Source organism: Meriones unguiculatus, chromosome X (assembly GCF_030254825.1).
Source record: "Meriones unguiculatus strain TT.TT164.6M chromosome X, Bangor_MerUng_6.1, whole genome shotgun sequence".
NCBI lineage: Eukaryota > Metazoa > Chordata > Mammalia > Rodentia > Muridae > Meriones > Meriones unguiculatus.
This window is the reverse complement of record NC_083369.1, coordinates 79,551,777-79,557,776: the sequence shown is the minus strand read 5'-3', so window position 1 is coordinate 79,557,776 and position 6,000 is coordinate 79,551,777.

The window sequence follows — 6,000 nt, the reverse complement described above, 5'->3', positions numbered from 1 at the left end:
TGATGTCTACACACCTATTCAGCACTTCTGTTAAGTGGCTGTTAAGTAATCTACTGCTGCAGTGTGCATAGATTGATAAAGGTATCCATGAAGTGATCTAAACCCTGAACTAAAAAGGCACTTATGAAAGTACAAACACCTTTTGATGATGTTTTGTAATTTCATACAACATTGTTCATAGCTGAAATATGATTTTAGGTTGATATAGCCAAAAACTTCAACCTGCTTTGTTTTATGAAAATAGCATCAAGTAAGTTTTATAATTGTGCTATTCAATAATAACACAAAATATTTAATAATCAGACATATTTTTGCCTTTACAGTCTAAACATAGGAGATTATACAATATTATGGTATAAGGCCATTTCAATATCTGTATAATAATATTGTTAAATATTTAAGAATGTACACATATGCATGTATGCAAATAAAAGCTATTAATAAAAAGGGGCTAATAAATTAGAAAAGAAGCAAGAAAGTGCTTGAAGGGAGGAAAGAGAAAGGGGAAAATGTAATTATATTATACTGTCAACAATTAAAAGAAATAATTTTAAAAATAACATAACACACATCGCACTTTTTTTCTTACTACCTCAATTTCTTCAAATTCTGTACATTACTTTGAGTCTGGGCCAAGGGAATAAATGTCAAGTAGCATCTACCTCCATGTCAAGAAGTTTGCAGTGCTGTAAAGTTGCTTTACCCCCAATATGTTCAGTCCCAAAGTAAGTTATCCTCATTACTTGTGGATAAAATGGTGTTCATACTTCTTATACATCTCAAATTTGACATCAAGCAAAGATCTTAGAAACTTGTTGTAGAAATAATCTACAGTGAAAATGAATAAGCGCAAAATAAAATTACCATAATATATATTGTTATTTGATCTAGATAGGAACTTTTGTGTAAATTTTTTATGTGATAGGAATAATTTGTGTAGGGTTATGCCTATTGCACTTATTTCATTTGAAATGCAGAAAATATTTCAGCAGAATAAAAACTATGAATTTTCTGCTGATTCAAGCACACAATGTACATGTTTTTTTACACTGTGTGGCTTGTCATTGTTTAGTTAAAGTTCGTGTTAGTTTTTTGCTCTTTGTAACATATAGTGAAAGGAATGCTTTGTCTACATGGTTTACAGTTTTATTTCTAGTAAATTGACAAAGAGAAAGGAAAGAAGACTACATTCACCCTGAAGACAGAAATACCACTTTAGACCTACACCTACATATATCAGAATGATATGTAACACACACACACACACACAAAAAAAAAACCAGAGAGAGAGAAAGATGAAAACGTAATGAACATCCAGGTTGAAAATGTAGATATTGGTTCAAAGCTTTAGTTTTCATTGCAATACCATTTCCTTTGTACACTTCTCTTTAGTAATAGCACCTACTTTTAAAAAAATGTATTACTGTACAACATATACTTTGTGATTTGTTTTATCTTTCTATTACAAAATGCCATTATTGCATCCTCACTTTAATATTTCAAATGTCAATTTAATTGCATGACATCCTTCTTGCCTCTAGGCCTTCTAATTTTTATTATTAAGGAGGAAAATATCTTGTTTAATCACTTAAGCTATAGATATTTTATTTCTCTCTACACATGCACACACACAGTCATGACAATCTATTGACTATCCCTTCCCACTGACAGTTAATTCGCTTTTGCCCACCTCTTCTATTTTACTATATCCAATACTATTTTAGAGATTTACCATTTTCAAATGTAAAAATTCTGTAATATTCTGAATGGGCTCTCTCTCTCTTCCAACTTATTTCATATAACTACCAGACAAAATGCTGTACAATACATTTTTCACACTTCATATATAGTCACAGTCCTTCAGTGGCCTTTCAAACAACATTTAGGACAATGTTTGAAATCATCAGCTTACCATTCATGTTACTGATATTCAGTACAGACTACCATTTCTTTAAATTATTTATGTCAATCAAATAATTGCACTATTTAGTGTCTTTTACCCTACTGCAAAATGACATAGAAATAAGAGTAAGAACATATCACACAATAAGCAAGAACAGTTTGTGCATCATGATCTAAGTCTTTTTTCAGGTCTCTTTCTATTAGCAAAATCCTTTCCAATCTTTTATTTGTCCAAGATATGCCTAACCATTCTCAATAAGTGGTGATATGTGTCACTTACTTGGCATTTGGCACAATTTTCCTGTACTGCAATGCCATTTGTAGGTGTTTCTGTGTATATATGTATATATGTATATATGTATATATGTATAGAATGAATATACTATACATTCATGTCTTAATAGATTGTCAGCTAAGGATATTGCATTCCCACCCATGATGAACCCTTACCAGTTGACTAACATTTACTGGGGTTTGATTACTGAATATATACTAAAAATTTGCAGATTGCCTTTGCCCAGTGAAGGGTAAAAACATTTGACTGGATTCAAATATTTATTGTATTTATGTCATTTTAAATATCTGTATGTAGACCTTGCTGGAATTAGCCTGAAATTCCTGTAAATTAGAACCTGCAGAGATATACACCTCTCATTTCTGCAGATGGAGTTTCAAACTGTGACTATTTCTTTTAAGCACATCAGTCAAAATCCCAGTTCAGAGTTATTTAAAGTGGTTTGTATTTTATGGTCCTGTAAAGGCTTCACATTATAACTGCTGAGCCTTAAAAACACAGAAAGCAGAAAGAGGGTACAAGGAACTGCCATCTGTCCCTATAAACAATTATCAGCCAGCCATCTGCCCATAGACTGGGTAATGAATTTAACGCTGGTAATATCTGACTGAAATAATTTCTCTTCATGAAACCAAAGAGAGGGAACTCATTAAAAAATGCTGATTCTTCTCTTTGTTGTTCTTAAATGTCTGTGTGTCCTCCTCATATGGGAATTCATCATTTAGTTGGAGTTCTACATCTTTTACTGTGTATTGAAAATTTACTCATTTTGACCTATGGAAATACCTGTCCCCTTGTAAATAAATGATGATCTACAAATTACCAGAAGAAATTAGTGCTTCTATAAGCTATTATTTAGACCAACCAAAATAAACTAAAGTATCCAATACATTACTAACAGGAGCTAATACTAAAGGGATTGACAACCAACATCAGGCTCAAACTAAACAAAATAAATTAAAATTATAGGCAAATGAAAAAAGCAGTTCTTCTGCCTTCAAAATCAGCTCAGCAAAGAAGTTCACATTCAGTCTAATGGGCTTTTGCTTTGCTAGTTTGTCTGAGATTTAGATATTGAAGTAAATCAGCAATTAATCTTTTTTTTTCTTTTCTTGCCAGAACCCAATATATTCTTAATGGGGCAAGAGATGGCTATTTAACAATCCACAAATTTTCATATATGTATAAACTACAAAGTCCAACTATTGCTTTTGAGTATAATCTTCAGCAATGGCTTATTCATAAAAGCAGTGGTAACATAGTTTATACCTGTTATCAATGATATGTTTGCCAAAGGTTAAAAACAGCAATATAATAAGCAATATAGAATTTTCAGCAAATGGCATTTCTGGGGAGAAGGATTTTAATAATTATTTGTCCTAAAATTAATTTATTTTTAAATAAATTCCACTTAAACTAGCTTCCATAGACTAAGATCAGAAGGAAGGAGAGGAGGACCTCCCTATCAGTGGACTTGGGGAGAGTCATGGGTGAAGAAGGGGGAGGGAGGATGGGACTGATAGGGGAGGAGGGAGGGTCTTATGTGGGGATACAAAGTAAATAAACTGTAAATAAAAAATAAATATTTTTTAAAAAAGAATAATTAAACAATTCTATCATAAAAATACAAAAAAAACTAGCTTCCATGAAATCAGCTATTTTACAATATTTTCATAAAATGGAAATTTTTATCAAAATGAACCTAGTTATAGTATTTTATATGGCATGAACTCAGCTATGTTAATCAAACATTTTCTTGCCTTGCCTTTAGTTATCAGAGATTACATTTTCTTTCCCTAAATAGCTTGGCAACTCAGAAAACTTGTTAGAGCAGTGTGGGTAACTATCTCTTTAAATATTGACTAGATCATAAAAGTACATAATTTTTTTAGATAATGATAATAATTATAAATTTTAATTCTCAAACATTTTTTACAAGATAGCTTTGGTAATTCTAGAAGGCCAGAATTTATTCTGTGTAAATTGGATCTATTAATAAGCATCACTCTCACATATATTTCAATTGCTTAAAGTTTAAATAACTACTAAAACCGTGAGTAGAGTCATGAATGGTACCCCAAACCCATTCACTGGAGAGAATGGGCAGAATTCCAAGGCTAATAGCATGTATGTAACTTACTGAGACTCTGTATCAAAATGCTAAAACCCACAAAAGAAAAAAACAAAATAAAACTCCCAAGATAAATTCATCAACACCTACAAAATGGCCATCTTCTTTGACTTGGTAAATGAAAATAAAAGTTGGTAAATACAACTGAGGCCTAACAACTATTAATGATGTACATTTTACTTATAATTTAGATGAAGAAGTTACAAAAGAAAAAAATGACAACCATTTTACTTACAGAAAAAAATAAACTGAAGTAATTGTATTTTTTTTGCCTGGAAATACATGTATTTCTTTTTCCTCTGCAATTGACAGTTTTAAGTACTCAGAATTAATATTTCCATTTATACTGTAACAATTGTTGTGTTGTTGTTTAATTATAAAAGGAAAACACATAAAATCTTCATGTTATTCTGACTTTTCTCTTGAAATTTTTGCTGGTTTTTTTTCTTTCTAAATCTTTGTTATTGTGGTGATCCTAACAGTTCAGGAGTGAAGAAATTATACACCAAATATTATTGTCACACCCCACTATGAGTGTGAAAAGATAATGAACTAATCTGCTAAAAAGAAAAAAAATGGCAAGGGGTTTATCTATCAGCAGCAATTACTTTGTTCATCAATGTCAATTGATTACTCATTCTGTACCTTTCTAGGTGTGGTTAATTACTGCAGTGAGCTTTTGTTTGCTCCTGTCAAATTCTTGCAGCTGTCAGTCTTTCATGAAGAGGTGCAGCCTCTGTGAAAACTAAGGTGGTGTTGGACTGGATAGCTGTTTGTCTTGACAGGAAGAAAATTATTGGAAAAGAAATGAAACTGAATGAAGTGCCTGGTAGTCAAGAAAGCCTGACCTCTGACTTCTTACATAGGAGCTTTTGCAAATTAGATATATGAGACTGAGGAAGCCATGTGACCCCTTTAAATGTATCATTTTTCTTGTCTATAAACCAAAGGACTTGGATTAACTACAAGAATTCAACTGCTTTCTTAATTGGTGCTTATGGATTCTATTTTGCTTTTTCTAAAGAACTGTATATTCCATCAGTTGTGGTTTTAATTCTTTTTTTTTTATTTTAAGAGTTTTTTTACATTGTCTTCTAGAGCAATAAAAATCAAAGAATGGTAAAATAAAGAGTAATTGCAAAAACTTAGGAAGAAAGAATAATAATTCCATAAATGAGCCATGAGATCCATATTGTGAAATATATAGGAATACACTGAGGTCAAATGTATGTGACAGTTTCTACTGTATCACATCAAGCTAAATTGAATGAAAGTTGTGTTAATTTTCTAGAAATACTCTAAACAAAATTTCAATTGCTACTCTCACAGATAAAATTGATTAATATTCCTTAAATAGTTGGTTAATAAAATTGGTTAATATTCCTTAAATTAGTTTCCTAAAGAAACTAATCAAGAGGGAGGACTCTTGCTAAAATGCTCAATTCCTATCCAGAAAGGCAAAGAGGATGGACATCAGAAGAAGAAGAAAAGAGGGAACAAATAAGGAGCCTGACACAGAGGACCTCTGAAAGGCTCTGCCTTGCAGACTATCAATGCAGATGCTGAGACTTATGGGCAACCTTTGGGCAGAGTGCGGGGAATCTTAGGAAAGAAGTAGGAAACAGTAAGATTTGGAGAGGACAGGAACTCCACAAGGAGAGCAACAGAACCA